The sequence below is a fragment of the Strigops habroptila genome, chromosome 5, assembly GCF_004027225.2.
Source record: "Strigops habroptila isolate Jane chromosome 5, bStrHab1.2.pri, whole genome shotgun sequence".
Lineage (NCBI taxonomy): Eukaryota > Metazoa > Chordata > Aves > Psittaciformes > Psittacidae > Strigops > Strigops habroptila.
In genome coordinates, this window is record NC_044281.2 from 44439155 (window position 1) to 44457366 (window position 18212).

Consider the following 18212-nt stretch of genomic DNA (forward strand, 5'->3'; position numbering starts at 1 on the left):
GAAACAAAAAAGATGACATTTTAACTAAACATACAAAAGCCTCACTAATTTTATCACCAGTGCACTGGTGAAGGCAAGTCTTTGCGGATCTCCAGTTTTGTCCAGCAGCACTTGGGCCCTCATTGCTAACAAAACCTCCCTTACTTTATTTTTTAATACAGACAAAATCCCAGTACTATTAAAAGTTCTGAGTAACAAAACAATATTTCTGGAAGAAAAAAACCCTCAAAACACAAAAAACAAAAACCAGCCCTCAATGAGACACAAAGGACATTATAAAGAAATCTCATTTCTCTTTCAAACATGAGTATCTACATTTCCTTCTCTTCTCGTTACTTCTAAACACTTTTTTTAGCAGCTAATCTGTCTTTAAAACTGAACAGCGTAACTTCTACAATTAGCTAAAGCAAAATTCTCCATGGAGATTGTGTAACATGCAACCATCTGGCAGTGTTCAAGGCCAGGTTGGACAGGGCTTTGAGCAACCTGGTCTAGTGGAAGGTGTCCCTGCCTGGGGCAGGGGGTCTGGAATTAAATGGTCTTTAAGGTCCCCTCTAACCCAAACCTTTCTATGATTCTATCTCTGGGAGCATCACAGGACTTCAAGCTGTACAACCTAGCTAACTAAAGCTATATTTGAGCTATAAACTACATAAGGGGTGGAACAAGCAAAGAGAACCACTCCCCCAGCCCCCTTATCAACCCAACCACTGAGGCAGTAGAGCTTCCCTCACCTCAGTCCCTGCCATGCATTCTGCCACATCATTCACCAACATGTGAACACGACAGCTAGACTTTTCTTTCCTAGTCTCATGTACTCAATACTACCTTAATAGCAGAGCTTGCTCCTAAAGCTAGAGCATTTTACATGAGTACAGAAATCATGACTCATTCAACTGAGTACGTAGAAGCTTTTGCATCAATTTATTTCACATCTCATCTGCTCTTTGAGTCAGGCTGCCCAACCAGTATCTATACCATCCCTAGCCAGAGGAAGATGAAGAACATAGGGTCTGAAGTCTTAGTTTTTCAGAGAGGAACAACAAACCAGGAAGCTCTGAGACCTTCCATGGGAACAGGAGGAAGACTGCGAGCATACCAAAGCTAAGAAAGTGGGAACCATGAGTTACTATAGACACCAACGGGAAAAGCCTTGCCTTGCTATGAGCAACCCAAAAATTTAAGATGAGAAATGGGAAGAATCCTTCATTCATGTAAGTTAAACAGGGGAAAAGTGGGGAAATGTATGCTCAGTGCTGACCTAAGACAATTATTATCCACAGCAAACTAAGTCATAGACATGAGTAGGGTTTACTAAATATATACTTCCTTTGTAGTTAAGCAACTGCTGTGAGAGTAATGAGATTTACTCACATTTCACCCAAGTACTCTTTTGAATTCTGACTAATTAAAATAGCTACTAAATGACCAGCCACATAAATGTCTCCTTACAAAGATGACACATCATCAGATTTGAACAATCTCTCTCCAAAAAAAAAAAAAAAAATTTTGACTTTTTTAAAATTTCCGTACACAAAAGGAAACACTTTACATCTATACTGCCATTCATCCAAACATCTTATGTATCTAAAAATATACTCCTGGATGTAACTCATTTCCCAAGATGATGGAGTTCTTACCTTACTAACAGAAAACTGTGGCACAGTGATTTTTAGTGACCTCCTCAAGCCCTTGGTACATTGGCGACACAGCTGGAAACAAAATACAAAATTTCTGCCAACTGTAATCTTGTGGCTACAATACTGCAAAGATAGCTGAAATTCTTTTGAAAATGTGAAGATTTGTAAATAAGGAAAAATGAATGAAAGGATTAGGATTACTACCTATTGTACTGAAGAATGAAAACGGAAAAATGTTTATGTAACTGTCCAAGCATCATGGTGTTCTATACCTCAATGTTCTTCCTCTGCTGTTCAGATTGCTCCAAACGTATGCACCTCCAATTTGCAGCAGTTGCTATTACCCTAACAGCATTTTGTAGCTGCAGGGCAGTCTATGTCTATAACAAAACTGTAGAGAACTGATGTCATGGTAGTAATTTTTCTAAACATAGAACTAAAGACTGAAAGAGCTGCATTATAGAACTGTAGATACAAACCTTTAGTTTCTGAATGACTGTTTTCTATTAGTACTTGCGTTTAAAACCTGCAAAGGTGTTATAAGTTGGACTAAAGTTCTATTTTTGGTTGATTTTGAGAAAAACTGTGTACTGACACTTACTATTATAAAATAGTTAGTGTTCTTGTGCTTTCAAACACTGAATACCAGAAATCATGACACTCTATCAAAACTGAAAAGAGGACACTACACAGCAGATAAAACACTGACATCTCTTCAGAGACATTTTTTAAATGGAAAAAATGGCAGCGCTGAGCCTCAATTGTTTGAAGAAATATTATTCTTCTCAAAAATTAAATTAGAACCATTTAGAAGCACCAAATGCTGTAAATTTAAGAACGCATGAATTTGTGATGATTATGCAGCAACAGAAAAAAATGCATCTCCCCAGATATGTCCCTTGTTTTATTTTCTGTCTTCTTTAAAGAAAAGGCAATCAAATGCAACAGAAAAACTATTAATTGGCTGATCTTGTGACAGATTCCATTCAACAGTATTCTTCCATTCATTTAGCTGAAGCATAATTATTCAGCACAAACCACATAGTTTTATAGTGCGTTTCAAATATCAGTAGGCAGAAGAAAACTGGTACCAGAAAAAGAAGGAAACAGGGACATCACTAGAGCCCCCATTATCAGTTCAGCAGAGCCAGACCTTGATAATAGGTACTGGCTTAGCCAGGTGTCCGACAGCACCAGCTATACATGGCATTCAGTAGAGCAACAGCCCTTCTCTGCCTCCGACCAGACTCTCACAGAAGTTCAATATCCTGTTGTGCCAGATGACTTTCCCACCTGACAGGAAAAAAAGCCCCACCCCAAAATCCAAACACTAACAGAACCCCACAAACATGACAGGAAGAAGCATTTGGAGACAAAAGCTGCTGCACCAGAGGAGGGATGTCTGCATGTGTCCAGAGCTCTCGACATGTTGCAGGGGATTTGTAACAGGGTAGTGTTAAAGCCTCAAAAAACATTTTAGGTAGAAGACTTGAAAATGAAAACTCCTATGGAACCGCTGGCTTTCCAAGTGTAATAGATGCATTCATAGCAGTATGAAAGAGCGAGCTGTTCTGCCTTGTTATGGGTACCACCACGGCTGGGGGCTTCCTCTGTGCCTGCACTAGTCCATGCTCTCCTGGTCATTATAATTTATTCAACTTCTGTTAATGTTTAAGCAGCAAGTCTTGGTAAAATTGCAAGTAAAATCATATGGATATTTCTATGAATTTTTAAAAATCTTATTTTTCTTCAAGGAAAGGAACCAGAAAGAAGGTCTAGGAAAAGCATTCCTCTCAAAACCTGGAATCATAGCTAGTAGGTTTCAGTGGTCTTTTCTGCATTTTAATTTCAATATTCAACTGCTAATAACTGCCTATAATTTCCCAGAACAAGCAGCAATGTCTGTAATTTTAACATTCGTAGTTTTACACAGGATTTCTCTTTTGACGGAATTCTATAAACAAATTAATTCACAAATGTCCCTAAATCCCACAAGATCTAACAGAGGAATATTTCTTTGTGTTAGCAGTGCATGTCCACCATCAAACACAAATCTAGGAAAACATTTTATGTAAGATTAAAAAGTTTTTAATGCACGTATCTGAATACCTAAACCTGACACCCATTTTTTCAGGCATTACATTCAGATCTACCTATTATTCTAACTGCTTTCCCTTCATCCTGATGTCTGGAAAAGAGCAGGACAGAATGGCCACCCACATCCTGAAACGAATACACAACCAGCTGCTGCTAGGGATACCAAAGAGGAGGCACTGCAGGTTCTGACAATGGGAAAAAACAAACATGAAAGGTAAGGAAAAGCAGATGAAAGCTGGGGACATGCCCTCAATACCAACATGTCTCATTGTCCGAGTGTTGCTTTGAAAAAGACCCCTAGAACACAGGAAAGATTTTTCTAAAGACAAAGTTATCAAAAGCATAAACAGGAGGCAGCAAAAGAAAACAAGTTGCTAATTAGTCAGGTAAGCTAGTCTATGCTTCGCTTCCGCTTCTGATGATACTAGCAAAAAGTTGGAAAAGCAATCTTTTTAATCCTGCTGTTTTCCTTAATTAAGGGAGACAGTACTCATTCTACAAGTAACATCCACAGAATGTTTAAGCTCAAAGTATGGGTCGTATTTATTTTTTTTTTTTTCCCTTCTCCTCCATTAACATAAGATTTGTAGCACTGCCATAATTACAATGCTTTTAAAACAAGACCACATACAAGTATCAAATTCTGATTGATGACTATTGGGAACAATTAATATAATCTTCCAAAACTTCATTTCTTCCTTTTGCCAAACTTAGATCAGCTGCTATTTAGCTGATGATTTAGGAGCATCCACAAAAAGGCATAAGGAGCAATTTAGTTACGCAAGTCTAATTTAATAAAAAATACCTTGTGAGATGATGGTATTACAAACAGAATGGAATTTACCTCCCTTTTCAGCTATGCATGCAGTATATATAGATCGGTCCTGTGGAACCTGCAAATCACTCCAAGAAATTCAGAAACTCCTCAAATGTAAGAATGTTTTGGGTTGTTTTTAATAGCAAATTTATGTGAAGTTATGCCTATATTCTTTTATTCCTTCCTTCCTTGGTTAAATAAAAGCTAAAATTCTATTTTCCCTGCAGTTCACTATGCTGCCTTCCTGAAAACCAGACTTTCTAGACATGTTAAGAAAAGCCTTAGTAGGTTTTTGCTTTTATTATTTTTTTAAGCAATGAAAAACATAATTCTGGATGGACTTTATGATTTTTTCTACCTCATTTCCCCTCCAATATATTTGCCTGCCAGATTAACACCACCGTTTCTGTGCAACAAATCTACTGTGCCATTTAATCAGCTTAGTTCAATTGTAATTTTGCACTATTAACAAAGTGGACTTAGGCATCAGGGACGGAGCACTCATTTCTGTATGGCTCTCAACTCCTGTATCAAACCTTCCAGTGATACCAACTTTCTCCAGGCTACCCATCCTTCCCAGAGCGTGAGGCCAACCCAACTCACACTGCCCGACGTCCCTGTTTAAGACGCATTCAATGAAGAACTCGGTGCTTTTTACTCTTCAGCAGAGAAAAGATCACCTGCTACTCAAGGACTTGGTAATGTAGGCAACTTCTTCTGAATGGCAGTTCCAGCTCTGAAGATGCATCTAATGAACCTTTAGAAATTCTGGCTTTAACCTACCATCCTTTCTGATATTTCTGTCTTTTCAGTTTTGCCTCCATCACTACTCTTTCTATCTTACCTTTACTAAAAAGAAAAGCTTTCAGGGAAACAGCCTTATTCCTCCCAAGGATTTGAGAGGCACCTCTCTGCGTCAGCAACACCACTATCACAGGATGACATCTCCACAACCAGCGCATGGACAACTAAGTCAGAAGCAGACAGAAGCAGTATTCCCTTCCTTCTTGGTTGAAATGAGGTTTGGAAATTTTTCTTAAGAAAATGACCTTGTTAATTTTTTAAGACATCTCCCAGGAGAACCATAATCATCACATCCCTGTTTCACAGTCATCAGGAGGAATTAAGAGGATTGTGGTGCTTAACTTCCTTAGTATCCAGACGTATCAGGTATGCAGTTCGTCTCTTCACAGTCTAACAGCAGAAATGGTATTCATAGTAAATGCTGTTTTATGGAAGTAATTGGTAAGACAGGTTGCTCTCTAAGAAAGGGAAAGATGGAGTGTCTGCATTTAAATAAGACCCTCTTGGGGCAGCAAGGAGACAGTTGAGCTCAAGGAAAAGTTGCTTTTTATATCTTAAGGAGAGATTTAACTATTTTTGTTACATTGGACAAAATATCACATAACCTCTCTTCTTTAAATATGAAGCAAATACCCAAGAGCTCTGGAGTCAGGGTTGTCTCCAGTTTCACCCAGGCGACACTTCATTACCAGGCTGGAAGTGATGACTGTCAGATTTCAGAGTTTAGCTGGAACGCTGCTCAAATTCAGAAAAGAGCAGAAAGTAAAGGAAAAATATCCAAGCTTACTGTTATATTATTGAAAATGAGAATAAGGTGATGTCAATAGCTCAATATAATTGCAAACAATTTCAAAAATTACTTTCATTTTCACCAACAGTACTTCGTAGTTTCTTAGAAGCACTGCATGTTTTAACAGATCTCTTAATCAGTTTCTAATGGTTATTTGGGATATGCAAGAGACTGGAAATCTGTATCTGGGAAAAAGAAAAATCCACTTTTGCATGTCTATCTTCTCTAGGACCAAGCCTGGTACAGCATCGCTGCTTGGACCTCAGCTTACTGTTTCCCACCTGGCCCTTACCGTGCTTCAACCACCTCAACAAGCTGAAGCAAGTATGTGCAGAGCCACACTGAAAACCACAGCATTGAAATGATATGGGCTTACACCAAACAACAAACAACTAAAACCCCTGAAGAAACAAAAATTGCACCTACTGGAGGAAATTTTGCAGAATCCAGCTAACCACCTCCCCAATAAAAACACACCAAAAAATGTTTTATCTGCACCATTTCATTAGCCCACAGACACACCACCACAAGCACTTGGACTGCTGCAAATAAAAAAGGGGTGAAAACCTTCATGTGGAGAAAGAATGAATGGCTGAGAGGAAGTGGGCAGAAAAATCTCAAACCACCTTGGCTACTACAGAAAACTGCCAAGTATCCATGGCAGTGTAGCTAACACCAGTTTAAACCACCAAAGCAAAAATCGTAAAAAATTTTATGAACTGGAGATAATACTAGAAGGTTTTTTTAGGGAAAGACATCAAAAGGTTTCAAAAGCTTAGCTAAGAGTATCCATGTCAAAATAATTATATTGTCACAATGTGTCATCTATTTTACCCATTAAAAAGTTTAAATTCAGGATTTTGGCTTGTTATTTCTTTACCTCCCATTGGCAGCTAAGAGTCCCAAAATATATACTGCCTTATTGCTCTTTTAGAATGATTCTAATCTTAAATTAAATAGTACAAATTGCTAGTAGAACTGTCATCTAGGTCCTGGAGAGGGACTTTTTACAAGGACATGTAGGGATAAGACGGGGGGAATTGGCTTTAAACTGACAGAGGGGAGATTTTGATTAGATATTAGGAAGTTCTTCCCCGTGAGGGTGGTGAGGCACTGGCACAGGTTGCCCAGAGAAGCTGTGGCTGCCCCATCCCTGGCAGTGTTCAAGGCCAGGCTGGACAGGGCTTTGAGCAACCTGGTCTAGTGGAAGGTGTCCCCACCCACTGCAGGAGGTTGGAGATGGATGATATTTAAGGTCCCTTCTAACCCAATCTTGAATTTAGTATCTAATCTGAAGTCAGTGAAGTGCGTACCATCCACAAACCTACTACCATCAACTCATGCACAAGATCAGAACCTTGTACTGCGAGATCCTGACAGCAAAGACTGTGCCTTTGGCTCTGTAAAGCTGTGCAGCATTCGGGCATCACCACAGCAGCTCCCAAGGATGCAGAGATTCACATTCATGCCTCAAAAATTTAATACATTCTTTTATATACCCATATGAGATTATTTTACATTGAGTGGTTAAGCTGAAGGAAAGAAACAGGAAAAAAAGAAAAAGCAAAAAAGGGGCCTTTGTCCTGAAACTGCTTTTTCTTTGCTTTCTTTGGAAGAGTCATCTAAAAAACCACTACTGTTGCAGCACACTCTTTCATGACATTTAGCCTTAATCTCCTCTTTCTTCATTTCACCGCTTTATTTCTAGCTATAAGCCCCTACGCAGCCTGAATATTTCCTTTTTATCTTTAGTTGTTTACAATTTTAGATATACGTAGGCTGTTAAGTCTTGTCTTGCCTGTTCTCTTTTCTTAGTCTTTCTGTAACTTTACTTCCTTAAGGGACCAGACAAAGGAACATTCAGGTGTCTCTGATAAATAAGGCAAGCCACCATTTTAGCCCATAGGTAGGAATACTAAATCATCTGGCTGGACTGAGTGTCCACACTGACACAGATGTAAGTCACACAACCAGTTACATTCTTTACAGTAGATTGCACTGAGGTCCTAAAATTTGATATTTGTTCTCTAGCTCTTATACGCCATGATGTATGAGCCTTTAGTACTACAACTCTAAGAAACCAGGTATTTCCTGAAATCCTCTGATTTTAGTAACCTATGTACAGCAAATACATGCAAATGTGAAAATATACACAAAAATATATAATCAAATCAAAACCCAAAACCCTCAAGAGACATTTTTAATGTTTTTGCTGTGCAAAGCAAATATACAATGATATAGGTTTATATGAAAGATATATACAACCTAGATAAATGTCTGTATGTTCACAGATAATGCCAGCCATTTGAAAACACCATTACAGCAATAAACCCAACAGAAAATAATTAGCACAGAGGAAATGTAACTGCATTATCTATCAGAAATTGATACCAGATTTCTGCATTTTCACATGCAACTGCCAAAGGAAGCAGTCTTGCTTTTTCTGCCCTATACTTCTCCTTTCCCCTAGCATAAATGCACCAGGATCTGATCCTTAAAACTAACCTGTTTTCTTGCTATACTGATTATAATTCAAACTCACGTCTTGATATAATTCATTATACCAACACTTGTGTGGGCAAAAGGCAGGCCATAACAACATGGCAATAGGAATGAGCTGCTTTTGGAGGTAGCTTCTCATAAGCAGAGCACAAGAAGGTTACTACAGAGATATACAGGCATCTGGAGCACTGCAGAACAGAGGTGGAGTCATCACAGTCACAAGCCAGAGTTACCCATACTAAATGTATGTTGACCTAGAGCAATACACCTGGCCTATAACCTCATGTTTCACTTATTCCACAGAAAACCTATGCTTACTATAGGTTACAATCACAGGACACACCAGCTGTAAAGGACCTCTGGATGTCTCCAGTCCAACCTCTTGCTCTAAGGGGGTCCATATAGGTCAGGATCCTCAGGCCACTGATAGACCAAGTTTCACATTCCTCTGAAGATATAGATTTTGCAAACCTTCCAGTGACCAACCACCTTCACAGGGATTTAATTTTCTTTACATATAACTGGAATCTCCTTTTTTCCAACTTGTGTCCATTACCTCTTACTGTGCACCTCACGACGAGTCTCCCTCTGCTTTCTCCATACCCTCCAACCAGGCAGAAATGCACTTTTATAATTCCCCCTCCCTGGATGACAATCAACTTTGTACTTTGACTGAATACCAGTAAATCCACAAGTCTATCTCCTACTCATCTTGCAGACATAAAAAGGGCCCCATTTATGAAGCATAAACACAGAGAAACACTGTACATGAGGTGAACAGGGAAGGTTTAATAAATCTCCTTAAATCCAATCAACAGCTCCATTTAGCTATTTCAACTGCTCCTTCCACTATTCAGTGTAACTACACCTTAGCATGCAAATAATTTTCAGTTGCTACTGCCAGCTCAGCAGGGGAAGATTTAAACCTGGATTTTCTTGTACCATAACTTCTCATTTCTTGGCTGTCAAGGTCTGAGATATTCTGAATTCTGGGTACTGTAAAAGCAAGAGATACTGCCAACAAATCTCAATACCTCAGCAAATTTTTCTTTTTTCTTTTGAAACATAAGGAAATATTTTTCTAAGTTGGGTCCTTTTAGGCAGCTGAGGTTAGAATGTCAGTTTGTTGTTGAGTCACTACTGTTGCTAGCAAAAGGTACAGATGCTATGGATTTCTTAAGTCTTCTACCACTTACTGTAAAGAATGTTATAATTTAATCACCATCATAATCTTTGGCTTTGATGTGCTTAGAAGGTGAAGTTGCTTCCTTATTAGGGAGGGAAAAAAAACCCAAACAAAACCCACAGGACTACACGTGTTCCTAAATCTCAGCTATTTTACAGCAGACTGTATCTTTTTCTCTCTATCTCTACTCACCCTGTACCCACAACTCACCACAAGCACATGATCCTGCCACTACCACTGTTGAGTGCCTCTGTATCACAAGGCTCTTGCAAGGTATCGTACTTAGCTGGCCTTAGCCATCACCATACAGCTGGGCACCAGACCTGGTTTGGGCTCCTCTCTCCCTTTTAAAGGGCATCTGGCCCGACACAGCCTCATTTGAACACCTTTGAATGAACTGCCATTCAAAATCCAGCTATTTTATCTTGAAGTTTAGACAATGCTTCCAGAGTCCCTTAGTTCATTTGATGTAAGTCTATGCCACTTCTGAAAAGGGCAGTTTTACTCTTCCACACACCCCCTCATTCATTCCCAGTATGTCCCTGCAATGAACCACTGCAAGCCAGGCTGAGCACCCGATCTGACCGAAACCCACTTTGTGGGAGCGGGGCAAGAGATGAGCTTCTACTCATTTTCTGGTTATACAAATGTTAGTACTAATGCAAAAGGAAGCAGTAGGGACACACCGGCAGCTAGCTCTCATGCCCTATTTGTTCCTGCCCTGTAGTGATGCCTTTGTCAGGACCACCTTTTCAAAGTCATTAATATAAATACTTAAAATCAGTGTTAAAGCTGTCCTTGAACTCCTGTGTTAACTTCATGCTACCTTGACAGTTCCCCTTTCTGCCGTACTAACCCTCCTTCATTTTTAAAAGACTTGATGAGATGGATAATCTCTGTAGTATTTTTTTATATTCTACAGTTTAACTACAGTTTCTAATACAAAATTCTATCACAAAGCTTCATTGAAATACTTCACCAGAATGGCACCATTCTTAGCTGAATGAGAATTCCCCATGGAATAAAAAGTCTAAAATAGCTCCAAGATGCAAATCCCTCATTTGTCTCCCTGGGTGATCTCATCTGCCTCCTTCTACATCACTAGCACATACTGAACCTGCTCCATGTTCCTTGAATGCTTCTCTCCAGCTTCTTCCCAGCTGCTTCCCATCAGGTATTATGTCTCAAAGATATTGACTTCCCAGAGTGCACGGTTGCTCTAGCAGGATCTCAAGCAGGGATATACATGACAGTGGGAGGCAAAAGAAGCAAGGAGCGGCCACAAGCACAGCGCCTCCCAGACCTTGCCTCCTGTATGGAGAGATTTCCGATACACTTGTCCGTATACTGAAAACTTCCTATGTGATCTCAGGAATATAAAGAGGAAGATGTTCCTCTGCTCTTATAAACACTGTACTGAGTGATCAGAGCATCCCTAATGCTGCCATAGGAGGTTGTGGACAGAAGTCTAAATGCCTTCAAAAAGGAAACAGTAGTTATGGACTACAGATGCATTATTAAAGACACATGGTGAGAGTCCAAGCTTCATTTCTATTTGCCTGACGGTATCTGAGGTTCTGATAATCAATGAAGTATACCTCTCTACATTCACTTTTGCTAAGCCCGAGCATCATCCATTGTCACAGTGGGATACAGAGAGGGCTACAGATAGGCCACAGACCTGACCCTGTACGGCTCTCCTGAAGAGAGTTAACAAACCTCTTCAGGCCAAAGGACAACCACAGGGGAACAAGCAGAAACGCCAGCTGCTGCCTCTTCCCCTCCCACACAGATCTCAGCTCAGACAAAAGGGCCAACAACATGAGACTGAGATTTTTGTTTATATTTAAAAGAAGCAGCCTTATTAATTTAATTTTTTAAATTTTTTTTCCTCCCCAGGCTTCTCCCTCTTCTTTAAGCTTTGCTTTTCTGCCACTGCAGCCCCAAACTGACCACAGTTGTTGAGGCTCCTGAAATTTCTTCATCTTCTCATCCCCCAAATTAAACCACATTCATATTCACCTGTGTACTCTCTCTATTCATGTGAGTTCTCCTCATCATCCCTTATTTTCTTATTTTCCATCAATAACAATCTCATAAACTAAAAATACAACTACCTCATCTTAGTCTGGTAGTAATTCCTCACATTAGGAACCTCTCTGCTTAATGCACTTTCAGTTCTCGTGTCCAATATGATTCTATCTTCTGACTTTCATCTTCTCTACACTTAACAGTGTGCCACAGGTGGAAAAGCAGAAATATGTTCTATCATTACTCTTGCATGTCAACATAGTACATATGCTATTTATTCTCCTCCACAAAATTTTGTGCTACTTTGCATCAAACAGGTCCTGAGTTCTCACAAGAAGTATGAGCAAGTAACTGCAAAACAACAAACAGAAGACTCTGTCACACTTGGTCCACTGCAAGGATAAAGCTTGAATGGTCAGCACATACCAAGTCGGTATGACTGCCTGTCTGCCTGCAAAACCTTCAGCCAAATTATCCCTCCCATGTCTACTTTAATCTCCTAGGCAAAGTGTTTGGCAAATATTGTTCAGAAGAATAAAACTCACTGGTAACTTCAATATTGCTTAGTTAGGTCTAACTTACAGGTCTGCACACTAGCTGGCAGAAACTTTGCCAAACTGAGATTGAAAGATGATGAAAGCAAGCCTTGACCCTAGCTATAAACAAAGAACAGAAAATTCTATAAAAACTAAAAAACGTTAATGTTTCAGAAACAGTGTGCTATTTTTGAAATTTCAATATGCAGAAGCTTAGCTTATGAATTACCCCCTACTCCCTGATTAAACAGAACAAATGTTGAGACAGGAAGCCCAAGAATGTCATAGCACTGAAGGTTCTACTCCACCTGAAGATTTTACAGCCATAGTTCAATGAGCCTTCCCGTAAGGCTGACTAAATCCCAGAGAAACAAACATGATGTAGAATAATGAAACTTAAAATTAAAATTGCACAGTTACATATTATATGTGAAGTGTAAAAACAACACAATTAAAACATTCACATGTCAAAATAATTTGTGTGTAAAGCACAATATAGTTACTACTTTATCACTTTACCCAAGTTTCATTCATCTTGAGATGGAATCACAAACTTCCACCTCAGTCTGAGCAGTTAGACTAGTAAATTTTAAAATCTGAACTATTTCCTCAGTTAAACTCCATCAGGCTTTAGGAAAGCTACCCCCGCACCCTTCCCACCCCCCAAAAAACAAACAAAAAATCGCCAAACAAACAAAAACCAAGCAGAAGACCACCCCAGAGGAAAGCAAAAAAAGCAGACACAAACTTTAGATCCCACAGGTAATATTTGAAAGTTAATTAATACTTCCAGATTCCCCTCTTTTAGGGATATCTGACAATCTGCTTAAGAAATCACAAACTACTGCTGCATTTGGGAAAAGAACCTCCATTTTCATGGCAGGTTAAAATCAATGTAAACAGTAAATACTAACGTAAGCTCTGGTGTAAACATAAATTGGGAGTCCACAAACCATAAAAATGGTAAACAAAGAATTTGTTACAACTTTTAGGGTAATTATTTGGACTAATAAATACATCAATTAGTATCTTGAGTGATAACATCTTAGAGTTGTTTAAAATATGCCAATATGTACATTGTAAGTTTGTGCTTGAACTTGTAAATAAGAAAGCAAATTAATGGAAATACATTTTTTACCTATTCTTTGATATACCAGGTAATAGTAATAAATTTAACTAAGGTCTTGAAAAATTGTAAAGTAAGTATGTTCAATGTCAAGGCTTTGAACATGAAGTGAGACTAGCATATTGGGTAAATGAGGAAAGTTATAAATAGGCAACAGTAAAGATTATCTAGTAGTGATACTGAATTGAGACCATAGAAGCACAAATGACTTACAAGTCTAGGTAGAGTAGAAGCACAAATGACTTACAAGTCTAGGTAGAGTAGAAGCACAAATGACTTACAAGTCTAGGTAGAGTAACTATTTATTACATTCATAAAAGCTTCAGAGACTACATGTGGATGCTATACGCATCGGAGATCTTAAAAATGGGCTTTACACTGAGAAGCAGCTATGAAACAAGAAGTTTCATAGAAGGCTCCAAGAAGTTGCATGGCAGGAAAGACAACATCCGGAAAAAGGAAAAACATTCCCCAAAACAAAATTACAGAGCAGTCATTCATCAACTGCTAAAAACTACTGAAACCTTAGAAATAGAACTGTTCTTCAGAAAAGGTTCCTAAGAAGATTTCCAAACACCAGCTCCAGGGACAAACTACCATGGGAAATCACACATGAAGAACCGTAAGTTTCTTTTAAGACAACTTCAAGAGATGACAAAGTTGCATTTCCACTACTGTTGTTTTTCAAAAGGAATTAAACCCTTGAAGTATTAGGCCATGAAAATTAGATCAGAAGAAACCAAAAAATATGCATAAAACCCTTCTACCATCTGCTGCTGACCACAGAATGGCACATGGGATGGCACAACTGGCAATGATGATGACCCGTCCCATGCAACTTGGAGATCCTTTCACTAAGAAACCCTCTGGTGATACCAAAAGAATACTTGCAACTGTAATTCCACCTTGAACTACAGTTTCTGCTACTTCGAGATCACACGGAGAGATCAGTCACTGCAAACTGTCAAGAGCAGCAGAACGTTACTTTCATAGTATTTAAATAAATTATAGCTTCAAATAGGCTAAAAAGGCTGGAAGCTTCACAACAGCGTATCTGAAGCAGTTCTGCATGAAGGGAAAACAGGTATTTCTGAGCAACAAAGTATGCACCTAAAGCAAGGAGACTGGAGAGTTTTCATTCATCAATGTTTCCCATTATTCAGTACTGTAATAAATTTCTGCAAAGTGAAAGCAATCTGAAATATTTTGAACTACGTAGTCAAAGAGCCAATAGTTGATTTGAAAAACCTGAAACTTTTCACACACACAACCCCCCCCAAAAAAAAAAAAAAAAAAAAAGAAAAGAAAAGAAATCCGAGACTATGGGTAATCAGCAACTATTCCTTATTTGCAGAAAAAGGTCTGAAGGATCTCCTATCAGCAATCTCGCACTCAGCATCATTTACACATGGAGGGAAGTATAAAGAGAGCTCTTCACTCCAAGAAGGCAGGTTTATAGAGAATGCAGATGGAGTGACTCCTTGTACTTTATTTAAACGCAATCTCGCACACTTGCAAATGTCAGAATATACTAATCTATATTAGCATATTCATAACCTAATAGCAGAAATATAGGGAATTATCTTGTTTCCAAAGCTTATTAAAATACAGAATTTAAAAATTAATCTAAAAATGCTGTAGTTGTACAAGAATTCTTTAGTCAATGAAAAAAATAATAAACAAATAGATTTCTTCTGAGTAAATATTTGAAATTTGGTAATCAATTTGTGATCAGCAAAATTAATATTTCCATTCTGCAGGAAAACAGCCTTGCTTTCCAAAACTACTTAGAAACTGTTCAAGATTTCAGGATGCTGCCTCAGATATTCTCAGTTCTGTATCAACACACCTTCAATTCCATGAACATAATATTCTGTTTAGTTTTCAAAAGATCAGTCTTGAACACAGCAAAAGGCAGTCAAAGGGTTGATTTGCGGTTTTGGGTTTTTTTTTTTAACATGTACGAACACAGTAAACTGACCATATTTAGATACCTCAAGTACCTTTTATCAGATTGCTCCAATATTCTTTAACATTGCCACTTTTCACATGTCATCATATGTGAGAAATTAGGGGCACAGTTATTATAAACACAGAAGAAACACTGATTCATATCCATAAAAATGAAAATGACGTTTACACAGATGCATCATATACCATTTATTTTAATATTGAAACACAAGTAAAATCGTTGAATTCTGTAAAGCAGGACAGCCTTCACTTAACAATCTGAAGGCTCAAATTTTATTTTATTTTATCCAGAAAAGGATGAAGCTCCCATGGAACTAAAAATATCCCATCATAATACTACGGGTCAAAATTCCAACCACTGCCAAAGATTTCCCCCAGCCCCCAGATTTACATGGTTTTGTACAAGGCAATGGAAGGATGGCTGGATGCAGCCCTATGATTTTAATTACAGAGTTTCCTTTTATTATTGAATGTTTTAATTACTTTTAACAGAGTTAAGCAGGAGAACTGAGCTGATATCTGTAGGCTAAATCTCCCTTGGCCTGCTGAGTGCTGACTGGGCTTTCTGCCCTGAGCTGGGATGGATACTCATTATATAAAGGTATATCTTAACAGGTTTGATTAAATCATCAGTGAGTTCCGGAAAATGCCTCATTTTAATTTGTCCAAGCATATTGAGCAGCTGGAAGGAAAACACAGCTTTCAGACAATGCAGGATAAGGAAAGGCTATTGCCTTTACCCTTTTTTTGCTTCTGTCTCTGCATCTAACCATGGGCAACTTGCCTGCTGTAGCTGTGGAACATCACCTTCCCCAACGACGCTCGCAGACTACACATTTGACAAGCAGGAAGCAAAAACTCAACAACATACATCACTGCAACTTGTGTTCTACAACCAGTGACCACATCATCACACATACTGACGTTATTTCTACATTTACAATGGGTAAACCTGACTATGAAAACCATCATTTAAATACCACCAGGTTCTATTTTGTTTCTATCTCACTTTAATTTTTATTTTATTTTACGCTACTGGTTGGATATTTAGTTAATAGAAAAAATGTGAACAGTGTTTTCTATTTTGTCCCTTCCAGGCTATGGTTTCAGACTTGAGGAGGTCCATTGCAGACACCTGAAACAGAGATGCCTTTAAACTGGAATTCCATGGTACTGGTTCCACAGTTGCTGCCTAAATGAAGACACTGATGGGTTTTGTTTTTTGGTTGGTTTTTTTTTTTTTTTTTTTAAGGAAAGTTGACTTACACATGTATCATTTAATTCAAGAAACAAATATTCTTTCTAAATTCTGAGGGCTGTTCAATTCCGAGGCTACTCAATGTAAATAGGATCCTATTTCAATTTCCCATATTAAATTCCCACATCCCTTTCATATCTGCCCAACTAAAACTACACAGAAAGCTGAATGTTCTCAAAATAAAAGAGGGTAAAAAAAGCGCTGTTTTTAATGATGCTTTATCATTACCAGTAAGTGAAACTACAAAAATAACTGTTTGGGCCATATACTCAATTGAATAAAATTTTCTATTATATATTTGCACTTGCAATAGCCTGGTTTCTTACATCAGAAAAAAGGTTTCTTTTTTTTTTTTTTTTCAATTGAACTAGACTGAATATAAACTCATTTAAGAGAAGTTGAGCATATTCAAGTATACCCATATTTTCCTTTTTGTTGTTGTTGTTTTGATTTTTTTTTTAATACACTGTGAGAATGGAGACATCTTAGACAAAGTCTTGAGTGCTGCATTCAAGAAACAAGTTTGGGCGCTGGGAAAGCCCAAGTTTGGTATCCCAGCTGTGCTAACGATTCCTTCTCATCTTTAAGTGGATCACAACTGCTCGGGCTGGGATTCGGCTTACATTGTAAGCATCCAACGCCATCTCTGCTGTGGCTGGTGCACAAAGACCAAGTGAAGACCACACAGAGTAGCAACGGGAGCCCAGGCAGGAAACGGACATGAAAAAGCACTACCTGCTTGCAACCATGCACCTGCACCCATCTTTCAGTTCTGCATCTCATTATCAAAACACTATCATTTTTCTTTGTACACGATGGTAATTTTGAAAAGAAAAGTTAACATTTTATATGTGGAGGTTACAACTTCAAAGGGCTTTGCTAGAGCTCAATCTTCTAAAATGTAGTATTAAAATACGTTCTAATGGACATTTACCTCTATATTTCCAAATACAGATGTCTGGGCAGGTCAGTCACTTTTACAGCTTGATATTGTTTTTGATAACATCACTTTACAGATTTAAGTGAGAGCTTGATTCTGCATTTAATCCTTAACTTCTAATCATCTGCTAGATAAGTTGTATACAAAACATCTATATAAACCATATGGTCCTCTGAAAACGTGGAACTGAACTGAATGAAATGCAAGCTCTTGCCTTTTCTGAACACATCTGCTGCTGTGGCTTCTGACAGGATAGCACCAAAAGGGCTCCCACACAAGCAGGACAGAAGGCAGGAAGCATTTTGCACATGCTGTCCTAGGCTGCAATTAGCAAATTCAGAGGCCACCTGTCACAGGGCCGAGCAGCACACAATTCCAGGGGACAGGAATTGCTGGGGAAGCAAGCAGAGCTGTCAGTAGATGCGAGGCATGCCCTGTTTCCTTTGCTGACAGTAGTGACATGCCTCCTTCCTTCTTCCAGTTCTTCCTAGCATAGCCATTACATAGGTCTCTG

The 18212-nt window shown here is 38.6% G+C and overlaps 1 protein-coding gene across 14 annotated transcripts in view; it reads right to left on the reverse strand.

The window, feature by feature from the left end:
- MBD5 (methyl-CpG binding domain protein 5) overlaps positions 1-18212 on the reverse strand; it is a 152088-nt gene that overhangs the window by 105819 nt on the left and 28057 nt on the right. Inside the window, exon 1 of one of the 14 annotated variants that reach the window (XM_030486976.1) lies at positions 8969-9098. The exons of 12 other annotated variants lie outside the window; for them this stretch is intronic. The gene's annotated coding sequence lies outside the window, so the exon portion shown is untranslated. Of the gene's footprint in view, positions 1-1374; positions 1497-8968; positions 9099-18212 lie in introns of those variants that run through there. One more of the 14 variants, XM_030486985.1, reaches the window with a different exon arrangement.